Source organism: Garra rufa, chromosome 4 (genome assembly GCF_049309525.1).
Source record: "Garra rufa chromosome 4, GarRuf1.0, whole genome shotgun sequence".
NCBI classification, from domain to species: domain Eukaryota; kingdom Metazoa; phylum Chordata; class Actinopteri; order Cypriniformes; family Cyprinidae; genus Garra; species Garra rufa.
Genome location: NC_133364.1, coordinates 16381814 through 16400021, shown reverse-complemented (window position 1 = coordinate 16400021; position 18208 = coordinate 16381814). Strand labels below are relative to the sequence as shown.

General features: G+C 36.0%; 1 protein-coding gene across 1 annotated transcript in view; it reads left to right on the top strand.

The window, feature by feature from the left end:
• Positions 1-18208, top strand: part of LOC141333671 (plexin-B2-like) — a 140895-nt gene that overhangs the window by 67902 nt on the left and 54785 nt on the right. The window contains exon 2 of the mRNA XM_073838754.1: positions 4148-4225. The gene's annotated coding sequence lies outside the window, so the exon portion shown is untranslated. The remainder of the gene's footprint in view (positions 1-4147; positions 4226-18208) is intronic.

Below are 18208 nucleotides of genomic sequence, written 5' to 3'. Positions count from 1 at the left end.
AGAGAATATACTGAATATTCAATATACTCTCTCTCTCTCTCTCTGTAAATATAAAAAATTAAATTATAATATATAAAAATTTAAATAAAAAATATTAAAATATAGTTTTATATTACTAGATAATTGTTTTAACTTTTGAATGGTAATGTGGTCAGATTTGATCATGTAAATGAAATTAAAGACACCCCAGAAAGACACTAAACATTTTTAAGTGGAAAAGCGGTAACCGTATCCTCTGAAAGGTCAGAGTTCTCTAAGAATAGGTCAAGGTCCTGTTTGGAAGAATCTCTGGAATGCCCTGAATGTGAGGCTCTGAAGCTCAAGCGCGCTTTAGTTTCGGCTTGGCAGTGTTGTGCTAATTGTTGATGGTGTCAGTTGTAACTTTACCTCATGTAGTCCTGTCCATTTTGTCCTCAAGTAACACCCACCTCTGTGTCAAACCATTGTGGCTTTGTATTTGTGAGATCACAGATGGTGGTGGCCCAGTGCTTCCAGAGTCAACCTTAAATCTGCGTTGTGTGTTTTTATGCATATGCGTGTTTATGAAGAGCGTTTGGTGGTCTACAATTGTTTGCAGACTACGTCTATGCGCGTGTGTGTTCTTGATCATAAAGGTCATCTTGTGGTTCGGTGGTTGCTTCCAGACTGTGTGTTTTGCCTCTTTGAATGCGTGTATGGGCTCTTCATTACTTCCAGCCGTAAACTTTCCCAGCCGAGTCTCTGAGCCCATCCTGGCTGAAGATCTTTCCCAACATCACATCATGCTCACCCTCATTCAGCACGATTCACCCTCCTCCTCCTCCTTCTCCTCCCTCTGGATCTGGATGGATTGATGCTTGGATGAGGGAACGCCAGCAACGGATCTGCATTTTTAACTTCCGACCCTGACGTTTCTTTCATCTGTCGATCAGCGCTGCGCGGTTGCGGTGTGCGTGTCTGTTTAATGAGTGGTAACTGCAGGTTTTGAAGTTTTTGCCAGTTTTTGGTGGGTTTTTCTCTGTTGTGTTGTGTGCCAGTAGCGGACCGACTCTAGCTGCGGGACAGATTACTGAAACAGCCCTCCGCTTCCTTCTGGAAAATATTTTTAGGAACGTTCGGGTTCTGGCACGTCACGCCTCCCGAGTTTCGAACTAAATTCTGAATGTTTTGGGCAACTTACGGCTAAAAGCTCTGATTACGGACAGCCTTTGTTCCTCACAGAGGCTTTTTTTTCTGGCTCGCTGGCTCCTAAACGCCTCGACGCTGAGTTTATGGAAAACCCCCTTTTTGGACTTGGTGCAGTTTGTTGATAAAAGATTTTGTGTGTGTTTTGTCTGCATGCATGGATCAGATCATGCAGATTGGCTGGAGAAAAAAGAACGGCTTGCCTTTTGGCCATGAACCTGTACGTGCATGTATGTGGGTGTGTGATTGAGGAGGAAAGCGACAGAAAGAGATCAGAATTCAGAAACACGACTACACACATCTGCTTCTCATTGCTCAGTCCGCGAAGGAGCCAAAAATTATGGTGACTGGCAACTTACATGCACTGAATGAGAACATACATTGGGGCAGCAGTGAAATGAAGCATGACGTTTCAAGCCCACCTCCCTGCCCACACCCAAATCCCTTTGACCCCTGACACCGAGCCTCTGAAATCATCAAACGGCCCAGAGCAACCTTGGCATATGTGAAAGACATCAGAATGAATGGACACGCAGTCATTCGGATGCTACAATTTTGGAAGACAGAGATTATATTCAGGAAAGCAAAGTATATGTGAATGAACTGTATCTATAGAATACATGGATGTTCTAGTACTAATTTTCAAAGAGAAAGTTCACCCAAAAATTAAAATTCTGTTGTCATTTACATCATTTATGATGATTTGAAGAATGTTGGTAACCAAAAAGTTGTGTTAGCCATTGACTTCCATAGTATTTAACCCCAAACTATGGAAGTTAATGACTAGCAGCATCTGTTTGGTTAGCAAAATTATTTTATTTACTTATGTTAAACAGAAGAAACTGGTTACTGGTTTGGAATAACTTGGGGATGAGTAATTATGACAGAATTTTAATATTTGTTTGTTTGGATAAACTATCCCTTAAACTGCTAAAAAATTATACACTACCAGTCAAAAGTTTGTGAACTGTAAGATTTTTAATGTTTTTTTTTTTTTAAGAAGTCTCTTCTGCTCACCAAGCCTGCAATTATTTGTTCCAAAGTCCAGCAAAAACTAAAATTTTGTATTTGCAATATTTAACATAACTGTTTTATATTTGAAAATATTTTAAAATGTAATTTATTCCTGTAATTTTAAAGCTTAATTTTTAGCATCATTACTCCAGTTGCATGATCCTTCAGAAATCATTCTAATATTCTGAAATAGAAATCTTTTGTAACATTATAAATGTCTTTACTTTCTATAATTTATCCCCCGCCAAAAAAAACTATACCGACTCCAAGCTTTTAAATGGTATAGTGAATAATGTTGCAAAAGCTTTTTATTTCAGATAAATGCTGATCTTTGGATCTTTCTATTTATCGAAGAATCTTGAAAAAAAAAAAAACGACTCGCCTGTTTTAAACATTGATAATAATAATAAAAATTAAAATTAAAAATCAGTGTATTAGAAGGATTTCTGAAACATCATGCGACACTGAAGATTGGAGTAATGATGCTGAAAATGTAGCTTTGATGACAGGAATAAATTACATTTGAAAATATTCAGATAGAAAGCAGTTATTTTAAATAGCAGAAATATTTTAAAATGTTACTTGTTTTACTTTGGATCAAGTAAATGCAGGCTTGGTGAGCAGAAGAGACAATAAAACAATAAAAATCTTGTTGTAGTGTATTTTATAAATAGTTTATTGTGGAGATACGACACTGCTTAGTCCAGCAGTGACACTAATTCATTCAAGTCCACCAAAAAAGGCTAATCGTCCACGTAAGACAAATGCATGAGAAGACAGGATAATGCAGAGATTCTCAGCAGAGAATGGATTCAGCACTGCAGCTGGAATTGCTTTAAAGTCCAGCACTGAACAAAGTAAGGATCTGTCTCAACATGTTTAAGAGAAGTCACACTGAAAGCCTGTCAAGCCAGTCATCAGCTGAAAGAATCAAAAGGCTAAGCTCTGGTCCAAAGTTCACTTCAGTTTCAAAATTCAGTTTAGTTTCCAAGATCATATAATGATTTCTGGATGGCACTCACACGTTTGAAATGTTTAGAAGATTAGGCAACACACAGTATTCAGTACACTAGTATTTGATTCAGATCATTGTCACAGATTTAGAGGTGCTGCTGTATGTCATCTTATTATATTAACGCAATGATCACTCTGAGAGAAGAGAGACAGGTGTGAGGCCGCATGCATAAAGGGAATGAGCGTGAGCGTCTAAGTATGTTTAAGACTCTTCAGGGACTCTTCATCTGTGACGTTACCACTAATGAAACATGTCTGTCGTTTACCCTCATCGTGTTGTTCGTCTGGAAACCACATTCTCTCTGGGTTAAGTCAGGCCGTTCTGCTCCCCTTGTAGATTACTGTAATTTTCGTAACAGCCGCACACTAATGTTTTCCTCACAGATGGCTTGACCACAGAGAGTCGGCTACCAAATTGAGTCCGATAATTCTTCTTTTAGTATCGACTCGCTTCCAGGGCCTTTGACATCCCCAATTCTAGCTCATATCGGTTACACTGTGAGCTTTATTAGACTCATTTTGGCGTAGCCCATGTGTGAAGACTCCTGTTGTTCTTTTCTGTTTACAACACCCACTGTTGGAAAAAATAGGCCATGCCCAATCAAAGTTCCTCGTGCGTGTGATTCAGCCCACATATACAAACGTTCACAGATATCAAAAGTAACACAGACAAGCCGTCATCATTCCTCCACTATTGCTCACTCATTGACAACAAACCCAGCAAATGACAGTGTTCAGTCTATTGTCGATATTTAGCGGTTTAGAGCAGTCAACTGTGGTCCAAATTATGCCTTTTTAATTCTCTCATAGGTTTCATTGCAAATTTAGCGTTTGAATAATTGAATCGGATTGCAGTATAGGCTAAGCCGAGCCATAATTGACTTTTTTGTGTTGACTTCTCCCTCCATTTCATTGTAATAATGCCCTTTGTTCTTTCTGTCTTTCTTTCTTGTAGTGTTTCTGCAGCAGCACTCAAGAGGATCAGAGGAAACAAAAGAGGAGGAGGAGGGCAGAGAGAGGGGGAAAGTCAAAAGTAAGTGGCGAATAAGGAGATGTAGGACTGTGTTTGCCAGTGAGGACTGGGGATGAGCTAGTTCATCTACATTTTGCTTTAAATTTGACTGTTTTGTGCCTTAAAAGAGATAAATACTAAGATGCAAGGTTTCAGAGAGGGTTTTGGCACGCTGACAGCGCGATGCGCTTTAGCGTGCTGTTAGACTGTCAGCGGTGTAAACTCTCACAGTGAAGTTTAAAGCATCGCCCTTTAAAGCATCACTGCTGCGTCCATCCAGAAAGCACTTTAACACATTCACCACCTTCAGCAAAAGTCACCTAGTGTGAAGAATGGAGGCCTGTGACTCTTTTGTGTAATGAAGTATTATAGTATTTTTATTTAAAAAAAAATTTGCATACACATCCAGACAGTTGAGTTTGGCTTTTGCATCTCATCTTGTGCCTTTTGAATAGTTTTTAAGGTGCTTTTTTTAAGCAAGGATGCATTAAATTGATCAGTATTTAAAGTATACTTTACTAAAGTTACTTTAAAAATTAATTCATTAATACCCAATTTGCTTTAAAAAAAAAACATTAAAAAAAAAAAAAAAAAAAAAAAATATATATATATATATATATATATATATGTATATGTATATGTGACCCTGGACCACAAAACCAGTCATAAGGTAAAATTTTACAAAACTGAGATGTATAGATCACATGAAAGCTATCTACATCTATTTGAAAATCTGGAATCTGAGGGTGCAAAAAAATCAAAATACTGAGAAAATCACCTTTTAAAGTTGTCCAAATTAAGTTCTTAACAATGCATATTACTAATCAAAAATTAGATTTTGATATGTTTACAGTAGGAATTTTACAAAAATTCTTCATGGAACATGATCTTTACTTAATTTCCTAATGATTTTTGGCATAAAAGAAAAATCAATAATTTTGACCCATACAATGTATTTTTGGCTATTGCTACAAATATACCCCAGCGATTTAAGACTGGTTTTGTGGTCCAGGGTCACATATCATCCATTTATCTGGTATTATTGATAACTTCTCATCTCATCATGTGTTTTCTTTTTTTGAAACTATGTGTCTGATCTAGGGCTGCACGATTAATCGTTTTTAAACCGAAATCGCGATTTGAAAGGGTGCGATTTTCAAATCGCAAGAGCTGCGATTATTTCGATTTATTATCAAATGTGGTAACAAGCATATAAGTCGTTTTTGACAGGTCACTTCAAGTGCATATTACGTCTTCATGCTTATATTACGTTTGATGCAGAGTTTAACCAATAGGGGGCATTTTAACACTGCATGTAGAGACATGCACGGGACGGATTTTTCAGTCCCGCCTCCGCAGAAATATGTTGATCTCGGTCCGTTCCTACCTCGACATTCATGTTTTGTCCCGCTCCTGCCCGCATAAAAGTAACCTATATAGTTTTTTTTTTTCAGTACATCAATTGAATTTACATGAAACAGTTTTGTAACATCTGGTAAGTTTCACAAAACCCCAGCATAAACGTCCCCGATAAAATATTTGTTATATAGGCTAAGCATCAACATTCACAAACCACTGTTATTCTTAACAGAATTAAGAGCAAGCATGAGCTACTGTGTGTATCCAGAGCAGAATGCAAGCAGACAAAGCTAAAGTTGACATCTCAGTTCATTTGCGATCTCATAAAGCTCTAACACAAACGATGAATCTTTCACAATGTCTACACTTCGTGTGTTTTAATTCGCGAGCACGCAATATTCAGCACTGTGCAAGAATGTTTGAGCAGTGAGTGGATTCTAACTTAAACACCTGACTGCCTATCCTTGTGCTTACTGATAATAGCTGTAAGTTGTATAGTAGTTGTTCTTGCTGCTTTTGTGCAATAGATGAATAACAATATTTTGCTTTTTAGATATTTCTATTTTGCGGGGATCCCGCGAATCATTTTATTTTCCCGCGTCCCGAACAGCCGCACTCGTCCATCAAGTTTTGTCCCGCGCCGCAGTCGGTTGCGTCGGGTCCCGCTATACTCCCGTAGGAGTGCAGGTCTCTACTGCATGTACTGAGCAAATAACGTTAACGTCATTTGGAAAAGATGAGCGGGAGCAGCGGCTCAACTTCCCAACAAAGTGTCTCTTAATGTAGGTTATCATCAGTGTTTTACTGATGTAAAATTGTTTACAGTGTGTTTGGATTCCTAAAAGTTTAAGATTTTAATAATATTTTATTATATAATTTTAATTGTTAATTTAATTTTATTTAAGATACTGTAGTTATTTTCTTAATTTGTCATGATAACTGACAACTTTATTTTAAAAAAGGCAACAATGTTTAAGAGGTTTTAAATAAACAGTAGAACAGTGTAGCATACTTTGTGATTATGCTTGGTCTTTCTTTGGTTCTGTTAAAACCACCATATCAAACCTGTAGCTCTTTTATGAAATAGTAGTAAATCGCATTTTAAATCGCAAATCGCAATTTTGATCAGAAAAATCGCAATTAGATTTTTTCTCCAAATCGTGCAGCCCTAGTCTGATCTCATAATGGTTTAATTATATAAGGCTGGTCAAGTAATTATTCGGAAAATTACCAACTAGTTGATTAAAAAAAAATGTAGATTTCCACATTCCTCTTGAGGTGTAGTGGAAAGAAGGGAGTAATTTAATAGGATAAATTGCTTTTCCTTTCTCTCCCTAACAATCTGAGAATCAGACTACAGTAAGTAGTGGAGAAGGCGCCTGAGAGCGGTAATTTCTCACGAGATTGTCTTGAGCGGTTCTCTGGCCACTCCCTGATCTCCTGCTGTCTGCTATTGGCCGCCTCGGTCTCCGTTGTCCTTCAATAAAGGATTGGATCCATGCTTTTTATACAAAGAAGGTCAATGAAACATGAAACCAGACCCTCCAACCACAGAAGAAAAAAAAACGCAGGCACTTTCAATACTCCAAACACACTCTGTCTTTCCACCCTTACCTTATTGCATTTATATTGAAGCCTGAGGCAGTCTGCTTTTTTTCATGAGGTGGCGGGGAAATTCTGATTGCGAGGCAGATTACGAGCTGCTCTTGATTTTGCTATGAGATCCCGACACCTAGTTTTTCTTTTTGCCGGTTATTAAGCAGCAACGGTGGACACTGAGCTCCTATTACAGAAATAAAGTATTAGCTCCACACACATAAAAAGAGAGCGAGACCTTGGTAAATGTTGCTCTGCTATCGCAAACCATTTTTCATAAAGCCTCAATGCGGATTTTGCCTCCGTCGCTGACAATGATTAATAGCTCCTGTCAGTCACGTCGCTATGATAATAAGTGTGTATATGCGTTTGTTTCTCAATAGGTGATTACACCCAGGACGTGTGCGATATTGTGTGTGAATTCTGTCTGTTGCGCTACTGGAAAGTTATAGTAATGCATGTTCACCAGCTCAACTTTCACCTTTACAGAGAGACAAACTCATCGCTTCAGGCCATTTCCTGAGGCGTAAAATCGTTTTGTACTGTCAGTGGTATTGATGTGACTGGAATGAATCAAAAGTAGCTGAATCAAAAGTTAGATACTGTTGAGGTCAGGTTTTTTTTTTGTTTTTTTTAAGTTTCTTATGCCAAGCAAGGCTGCTTAATATTTTGTAGAAACAAATTTTTATATTTCCTGTTTCCATCACTGAATAAAAAGAAAAAGGTAATTACGACTTTTTTAGCTTGGAATTCTGACTTTCTGTCTTAGAATTGCGTCATACAATCTCGGAATTCTGAATTTTTTCTTAGAATTGCGAGATATAAATTTGGATTTTATACTTTTAAATTTGGGAAACTTGGATATAAACTTGGAATTTTGACTTTTTTTATTATTATCAGAATTCAATTAAACAAACTTGGAATTCTTACTTTTTTCTTAGAAATTGCGTGATACAAACTCAGAATTCTGACTTTTTTTTTTCAGAAATGCGAGATATAAACTTGGAATTCTGACTTTTTTATTATCAGAAAGAATTCCTTTATACAAACTCGGAATTCTGACTTTTTTCCCCCTCAGAACTGCGTGATACAAACTCGGAATTCTGATTTTTGTTCCTCAGAATTGTGACTTTTTTTCTCAGAATTGCATGATACAAACTCAGAATTCTGACTTTTTTCTCAGAATTGCATGATACAAACTCAGAATTCTTACTTTTTTTCCTCAGAATTCCATTATACAAACTCGGAATTCTGACTTTTTTTCTCAGAATTCCATTGTACAAACTTGGAATTCTGACTTTTTTCTCAGAATTCCATTATACAAACTCAGAATTCCGACTTTTTTTCTCAGAATTGCATGATACAAACTCAGAATTCTTACTTTTTTCCCTCAGAATTCCATTATACAAACTCGGAATTCTGACTTTTTTCTCAGAATTCCATTATACAAACTCGGAATTCTGACTTTTTTTCTCAGAATTCCATTATACAAACTCAGAATTCTGACTTTTTTCTCAGAATGGCATGATACAAACTCGGAATTCTGACTTTTTCCCCCCTCAGAACTGTGTGATACAAACTCGGAATTCAGATTTTTTTTTCTCAGAATTGTGACTTTTTTTTCTCAGAATTGCATCATCAGATTTCAAACTCAGATTTTTCCCCCCCCTAAGAATTGTGTGATACAAACTTGGAATTCTTTTTTTTTTTTTTTTTCTCAGAATTGCGAGATATAAATTTGGATTTCTGACTTTTTCTTGGAATTTCTTGGAAAATCAGAATTCCATTAAACAAACAATTCTTTTTTTTCTCAGAATTGTGGGATACAACTTGGTATTCTGACTTTTTTTTATCAGAATTGCAAGATATAAACCTGTAATTCTCACTTTTTTCTCAGAATTATGGAATACAAACTTGCAATTCAACTTTTTTTTTCTCAAAATTGCGAGATATAGTTGGGGAAAAAAAAAAAAAAAAAACAGTCCAAATTGCAAGTTTATATCTCACAATTCTGTCTTTATATCTCGCATTTCTGAACTTATAACTGACTATTCTAACATATTCTGATTTCTCAGAAATGCAGTGGCCGAAACAGGCTTCCATATGAAGCCTTAGTAGGATGTTTCTGTAAATGCAACATTATCCTAGTCCAATTTCACCTTCTAATACAGACAAACAAAAATATTCAGTGGGCCAAAAAGCCTCGAGCAGTTAATGCAGAAATTCGCTCTGCTCATGTTTTATGAATCAGGCTCAGTGTTTGTAAATCTAATTGTAAATGTAGTATTTATGGACTAGCCGATTTGCATAGAATTATTATTCAGATGGCCAGAAAAAAAATTTGTTTGTGAGCCAGATCACATAACCCATGTAGCCCAAACTGTCCTACTGCAGGCTAAGAAGCTTCAATCTGCCCTGTCTTGATGAATGTTTAACAGCTAACAGTGCGTTTTGAATATCAATCCTCTTGCTTGTGAAACGTGTGAAAGAGAACAAGTGATTATTTCAAACATGTCTCCATTTGCCTCAAGATTTGGATGAGGTCTGTTTGTGAAGTGCCTCTGGAGGTTAAAGATTTGTGTGGATTTTAGTGTGCGCTCGTGTTTCTGTGCCTGTGTAAATGCTGAGAAATGACGTGGGTCTTTGCGATTACTTCTTGTCAGCCACCGGGCCTCACATCGTTTTACGGAGAGGTCAAACCACCGTCACCTCCTGTCGAACATGCTTATTTGCTGTAGGTCTTGTCGTTATTAGTTTTAATGGTTTATTCAAATAGCTGTGTTGAACGAAAGGTCTTTAAGGGCCCCTCTTGGAGTTTAAATGTCAGGGAACCCTGTTTGAGCAGAAGTCTGCTTTTTGAAGAGATTTCGGAGCCCAGGGGGCAAGTAATAACAAATTTACATTAAGTTAACTTGAGTGCTTGGGAGACTACCGATGATTCACACCCCAGATTCACACAAAAAACACACACAGGATGTGATGGAGACGCAGTCACTGGCGTGTTGAGCTTGGAGCAGTGCCATACACTCCTGTGCTTTGCATGTGTATGAGCAGGATTCACAATTAACTCTCGAGTTGTCCAAAATGTCCTTTTGGTGAAAGAAATACAACTAGTTGGCTTATATTAAATTATATAATTATTAATTTACTTATCTACTTTATATACCGTTTTTTGTTCATGTAATTATTTATTTACTTTATTTATTTACACTTATTTACATACTCAAACATATTTAACATATTTATTTTATCTGTCTGTACTTTATTTAATTAATTTACTTATTTAATTTATATACTTTGTTTTTTATTCATGGAATTTTCAATTATTTATATATGTATATTTATTTACTTTATTTTTATTCATTTATTTACATATTCACATTTACGTATTATTATTAGGTATTGTTTATTTATGCTTATTTACATATTTACTACAGACATATATTTATTAATTTTTATTAGTTTATTTACATGTTTACGTCTTTATATACTTTATTTACTTATTTATTTGCTTATGTACTTTAGAATTGTTATTTATATTTGTTATTAATTATTTTTGTTTAATTTACATTTCATGTTTATTTATACTTGTTTATTTAATGACATTTATTTTATCTATTATTTATTCTATACTTATAATTATTAATTTACTTATTTACTTTTATATATTAACTTATTTACTTTATATACTTTGTTTTTATTTACATATTTATGTATTGAATAATTTTATTTATTTATTTGTATTTTTATTTACTTTATTTTGTATTCATTTATTGACATTTATTTTTACATCTTTACTTAATTGTTTATTTAATTAATTTTACTTTTGCTTATTTACTGTTTGTTTTGTTCATTTATTTACATATTTACCTATTTACTTTCATGTGTTTTTATTTATACCTATTTAATTAAATTACGTATTTAGTCTATATGTGTATACTTATTTATTTATAATTATTAATTTGCTTATTTACTTTATAAACTTTTTTTAATTAACTTATTTATTGAATTATATATATATATATATATATATATATGCTCTATTTATTTTTATACTTTATATTATTATATTATACTTATCCACTTTATACTTATATATTTATTTATTTACATGTTAAATTATATATATATATTTTCATTTGTATGTATATATATATGTTCATTTATGTTTATTTACTATTTACATTTCATATATATATATTTGCTTTGTTTACTTCTACTTACAAACAACGCACAGTACAGTTTTATGACTGTTAAGCAATATTTGTTGACTCAAAATCTGCCCATTTGCCTTTGGCAGATGTGGCAAAACATTGACTTTGGACCGTATGTGTGAGTATGCATTTCTGCCAGCGCTCCCTATTTTTTAAGGGCTCAGTTGCATTGTTGGAAGTCATAGTTTAGCCTCATAGTGACTCTGACAAAGTGAAACTACAGTCTTATACATCAAGAGCCAGAGAATTACGACCCTAGTGTAATAATAAGCAATGGAGTCAGATATATAGCCCCTTCCTTAAATTATCGAACCTCTGCTGTGGAAGAATTATGGGCGGTCTCACCTGTCCTCCCCCTCCAGTTCATAATCTGTGAGAGAGGAAAGCCAGAGCCGAGGGGACAGAGAGAAAACTAGCATTTTTCAGGAAATAGACCCAAAGCCTGGTCATAGATCCAAACCAAGATGGTATCAGGAAAGACACATATTTCTCTCTCCTGTGTCCGTAAACATAGTCAACAGATTTATTCTCTACTTAGACACCTTCCAAGACAGCATCCTAACTTAAAAAGTTTCCTGTTAGCGTGTTGCTTAGCTAACAGCACAAATATTAGGTACTACTTAAAATTTGTAATTACTTTGAACAGTTTTTATTAGTATCTGTCTGTTTGAATGAAGTCTTTATAATCGGTATTACTCTTGCTTCGTCCGCCATCTTGAATTTGTTTCCACTGAGATTGTTGGAGTGAATTCTGGCTCTACATATGATGCTGCCTTGACATTTGGCTAAAACGAGGTATCTCAAGAGGCATCTTAATTAACATCTTTATCTATTGGAACAGCTTTCAAGTCGATGTCTTAAAATGGTGCCTCAGTAGGCAGTTCTTATAGGTTTTGGAACTGAGGGAGAGTTTCTGGTTTGATGGATATATTTCCTCTCTCTGCAGTCAAGTCAAGTCATCTTTATTTATATAGCGCTTTTAACAATACCGATTGTGTCAAAGCAACTGCACAGTATTTAAACAGCACAATAGTGTGTAAGTAACGCATTATTGTAAATAATCAATTTTCAGTTAAAGGCAGTTCATCAATGAATTCAGTGATATCATCATCCAGTTCAGTTCAAATAGTATATGATATCGCTGGAAAGTGCAGTAATAGTTGTGATCTATCCCAGAAGTCTGCACTGCTGTAATCTATTCCATGATCCATGATCTAGCAGAGATGGCCTTGACACGGCATGCTTTACCGATTCTGGATGGTACGCAAGGGGGAGGGGGGAAGTTGTTTTCCTTGAGCTTCTGACAGACAGGAATACGCTTTAGTTTCTGATCGGAGTTCAGCCTCCGTGAAGTTTTTCAGACCTGTATTTGGCTCTCGAGTCGATCCTGCATCATAGTTCGATTTAAAGCTTTCAGGGCACCAAACGGAGGGAGAGCATCAAAATCTCGTCATGCCTGGCAGGGGTAATTTGACCCAGAGGAGCTGACAGAAAGATTGGAAGGAGAGCGAGCGGGAGTGAGGTGAATAAGTGAAGGGGGATGAACGGGTAAATGAATTAGAGCTGGTTTCTGTCTGAGCATTTGCTCAGTAAAACATATTCACAGTGGCAGGCCAAAGACAGCCTCAGTCATCTTTGATCCTGGTGGATTTACCACAACAAATATACCAGTTTTCATCCTTTCATTTCAAATTTAGAAATCGTTTTTAAACACTGGCATGTATTTAGCAAGCATAATCCAAAAACCTTAGTATTAAAGGGTCGTTCCAAACTCGTAAGACCTCCGTTCATCTTCGGAACACAAATTACGTTATTTTTGATGAAATCCGAGATCTTTCTGACCCTGCATAGACAGTAATGCAACTGACACACAATATTCATATTATATGTTAGATCTCCTCATTCTGAAGAACTTCGCCTGTAGAACCACTGCTGTCAATCAAATGGTTCGGTAAATATTTGACATTATGTAAAAAGCCACTTTTTCGTACTTGTCCTAAAGGGTTCATCCGATTTTGGTTATCAAAAGCTTTTTAATAGACTCAATGGTTCTCGAATAAAGTGTTTTTGACAAAGAACTCACCAAAGTAGACATCAACCATGTCCTGAGGTTACCGGCACAATTTCAGTACAGTGCCACCTAGTAGTCAGGAGATATGAAAAAATGTCAAAATGGATCCAAAACTGTTTCTCTGCAATTCTTTGGCGTATTTACACCAAATTATATGTGTCATTGCTCAAAGCTCTTAAAACGCTTGAAACTCAGTAATTGCTGCTTGCAGCTTTATCTTATTTTTGTCACATGGACTACTTTAACGATGTCTTTACTACCTTTCTGGGTCTTGAATGAATTAGTTGTGTTCCTGTCTATGCAGAATCAGAAAGCTTTTGGATTTCATCAAATATATCTTAAATTGTGTTCCGAAGATGAACGAAGGTCTTACGGGTTTTGAAGAATGGTGAAGGTGAACTATATCTTTAAACTTTGATATTTAACTAAACAGACATGAGTTACATAAGCAATATCACACAAGTAGACATGAGATATGGCTGTATATCGGCACGGCTGTGATTGATTCGGCTGTAGGTAATCACGGCGTGCCGATATACAGCCAATATACCACGTCTATGAGTGTGTTATTGCGTTTATACAACTGTTCAATGGCACGAGTGTGTAAATACATAACAGTAAGTAACAACGAAGTGTCTTTAAAAGCCCTCTTTTGTGCAGAACTTCTTCCTTCTGCCACGGATTCAAATCTCTGTTTGACAGTTTAACAGCTAAGCTCCAAGCCACTGTTACTAATTCGAAAACGTCACTTTAGAACTAGTAACGAAGGAATGTTGAGTTGCTTCATTGAAAGCTCATTGTATTACTGTATTAAAACCTCAGTGTATTATGTATAGTAGAGTATTATGAGAGAGAGCTGTACTGGTGTGATTAAAGTACCTGCATCTGATTTAGCATTCATTCTTCAGATCAGTCTCATATTCACAATAAACATAAGTTTGAATATCTGCAAAGGAAAGCATTATCTTTGTCGTGACGTTAATATCCTTTCATCTGTTAAGGGTGATTTTGCTGCTCGCTGTATTTGTTTGCTGCGTCAAGCTGTTGAATCTAAAAATAACTTCCGTTTATTACTTTTCAATGTAAAAGTCTTTACTGTTGACCCATAAAAAATGCCTCTTGTCGCTATCTAATGGCAGATCTATGCAACTAAAAAATATATAAATATATAAATAACATCTGGCCGAGGTGAGGCGCTCTCAGGCGGTTTCATGAGCTCACGTCTGAAAAAGGTTAACACAAATTTTATTTGACTATTATTTGCCCTATTTGTACATTCTCGCCTGAAAACCTCTTAAAATTACATTCTGTGACACAAAAACATAAATATTTACACAATTATACTGGACTTGGGCATTCACTATGACACTTGCTGTAAGAAGTACCACTAGCAGAGTGATACGATTGCAAACTGTGAAGTGGCTTTTGGAGTTCTGATATCACTCTAATATCACACTCTTATTAGCCAGTCAGATTTGAGGAGCTGAAAGAACTGAAGCATAAACTTCAAATATATGGCTTGCCGATGCCATATTTAGGGCAATTTTTTTAAACTACAACAATAAAGGCACAGAGAAACAATGTTCTGATTTCCAGAACGATTTCTTTCAAGCTTCTTTCCAACGATAAAAACATTGACAGCCAGTCAGAATCTGCTTGTCTTCAGATTCTGAAAAGCGGCCTATTACATAATTACAACGTGTAAAAAAAATCACTTAGTACACATTAAAAGGCACTTAGCAACACCCTTGAATCATGGGAGTGAGTTTTGCACCAGCACGCACCATTTGTTTTATTTCAGAAATGTTGCTGTTGTGAGAAATCCTTACAAGCCACATGACTTTTCTAAGTAAACAGCCTCTTGTCCGTCTACAACTGGGTCGATGAAAGAGAGCACTGAGGTCAGAGGTTGTGAGAGCGAGCTTCTGAAAGGAAATCGGCAGGCCTCCGTTGGCCATTTTGACACAGACGTTGGCCTCCAAATGAGGTTTTAATTGACTTGTAAAATTCTTCCCTGCTTCCCTGCTTTTGACTGGAGGTCACATCAGGCCTTGGCAATATGACAAGTGCTTTTCTGCTTGCTTCCCCCCCACCTATCTTCTTTTTTTCCTCTGTCTTTGACAGACACAGACAGGTATGACACGTAACGATTCTGTTGACCTTTCACTATGTCACTTGGTATTTTGATAATAATACGGTTGTGTTCCCTCACTGTGACAGTGTCTTTCTGGAAGCTCCTGAGAAACAATTAGCTGTCAGATGCGGTGAGACTGGCCGTGTCCCAAGCCGCCCGCTGAGGAGTTTCAGCTCTGACAGAGTATCGATCCTCCTTCCTCGGCCATCCTCTTCCTCCCGCTATCTCAGACGTGCATCTTCCCTCCTCCGTTCTTTCTAGTGGATGCAAGTTTAAAACTGCAGAAGGGAGGACAAATCTCTCTGGTGCACTCTCTTATTCTCTCACTTTCTCTGGAATGATATATTGTTTCTTTAGAAGTGATTTTCTTAGCCTGGGAAGGAGAGTGCGATTCGGGCACTTTGTCAGATATATTAAAAGAAAAAGTTATGAGAGCAGAACCAGAGGAAGACGGATCCTTTCGCTTACTCGACAGAAGTACAGTTATTCCGCAAGTCATCATTTCCGGGGCTTTGACAGATGTCTGAGTGCTCGCCTACAAGCTGTCATTAAAGCAAAAGGGGATACTGCAAATACAAAGTAGTTTTGAAATTCATATACATTTTTCACTTCAACTTTTCACTTAGACTGCTATGTATGGACTATATATTATATTATATTATATTATATTATATTATATTATATTAAATTATATTTCACGGATAATAAAATGTGTTTACAACTTATGCATAGTTTTTATTTAGTAAATAATATAACGTATGTACATTTTTGCCAATTTTTTGTTTTGATTTGGTTTGTTTTTTGTTTATTTGTTTTGTTTTGTTTGTTTTTTGTGTTTTGTGTTTTTGTTTGGTTTTTGTTTTGTTCTGTGTTTTGTTTTGGTTTGGTTTGATTTTTTTGCGTTGTTTTGTTTGTTTGAATTGGTTTTGTTTTGTTTCCTTTGTTTTGTTTTTTGTTTGGTTTGTTTCTGTTTTGTTTCTTTTTGTTTGTTTTGCCTGTTTGGTATGGCTTGGTTTTTTGTTTGGTTTCAGTTTTGTTTTTTGTTTTGTTTGGTTTTTGGTGGTTTGGTTTTGTGTTTTTGTTTTGGCTTTGTGTTTTGTTTTGCGTTTGTTTTTGGTTTGTTTGGTTTAGCTTGTTTTTTTTGTTTTCATGTTTTTTGTTTTTGTGTTGTTTTGTATTTAGTTTTATTTTGTTTTTTGTTTGCTTTTTGGTTTGTTTTGTGTTTTGTTTTGCTTGGCCCTTGTTTTTGGATTGGATTGGATTTTTGTTTGGTTTCTTTTTTCCTTTTGTTTGTGTTTTTCTTTGCTTTGTTTTTTTTCATTTTGTTTTATGTTTTTTTTTTTTGTGTGTGTTTGCTTTGGTTATTCGTTTTGTTTTATGTTTTGGTTTGTTTATTTTTACTCTGTATTTGCTCTTTGCACATAAATATAGAGGATTCATGTAGTAAAGAGCTGTTGAGGTTGCTTTTTTATATTTCAGTGGTTTTATCTTTTGTGTGTGTGTGTGTGTGTGTGTGTGTGTGTGTGTGTGTGTGTGTGATGCATTACTCATACTTTCCCCACTTTTTTTGCCCTTATCAAGCTTTCAAATCCCCATTAACACTGGCACAGGAGTTTTTACAAATCCCAAATTGTGAAATCTTTCTCTGAAATAGCAGAAGGAGGAGAAAGAGTGAGCCTGTGTAACCTCCCTCACTTCCTCTGACTGTCTATTAAAAAATGATGTTGCTCTCCAAGTGCTGCAGGGTGCATGTGTTAAACCGTCCACCTGCTTTCTAAGGTTCCCTTAAATCAAAGCATCTTTTTTTTTATTCATTGATGCTCCGTGTGTTGCCCCGATCACATGTCTAGTGCATTCTTGTTACGCTTTTAATTAAATTAAATCCATACTCAATTTCATTACATTTTTTTTCTCAAATTTAATAATGGAAACCCACAGGTCAAAGCCAGACGGAGACTCCGCATGCATACATTTTCATTGCTGTTGAGATCACAGCTTAGATTTCTCCAATCGAAACTTCTGGGCTGTGTGTGTGCGCGTGTTTGGAGGCAGACCAATGTGCACACATACTGATTATAGTAATTGTACACTAATGGAGATCGCTGCCACCACCAGTCTGAACTTCACTGCAGTCATCAACCTTTAATCTCTGGTGCAATGAGTCACGGGTCTCTGTACCTGTCTTACACACTCTCTCTCTCTTTTTTGCTAAGTTGTTTCTGCATTATTCCCCATAAACTGAATTAGTTTCTCAACAGCCTATTAAGAAATTATCAGAGCATTGCAGCCAGAACAGAATCCCACGCAGCCGGTACAGAGCTCCAGGCAGCTTGAAAATGCCCTGCTTTCTTATATCTGCTGTACGGATCAGCAGCAGGGTGTTTAGATCATAAACTAGGCAATTGTGACTCTCAAACTAGCTCTTTCTCTTTATCTCTCTTGCTTATCTGGGTCAAAATTACTCAAACATTTGAAATTTGAACCAGACTTTTTTTGTCCTGTCTGTTTACATGTTCCGTTCACATCAGAAAGTCGCAATTACCAGCTTCCTGTTAGAATGGAACTTTAAATTCGAAAGAATTCCATCATGGAAACTCAGATGGAATCATAAATTGATGTTTATATGCCAT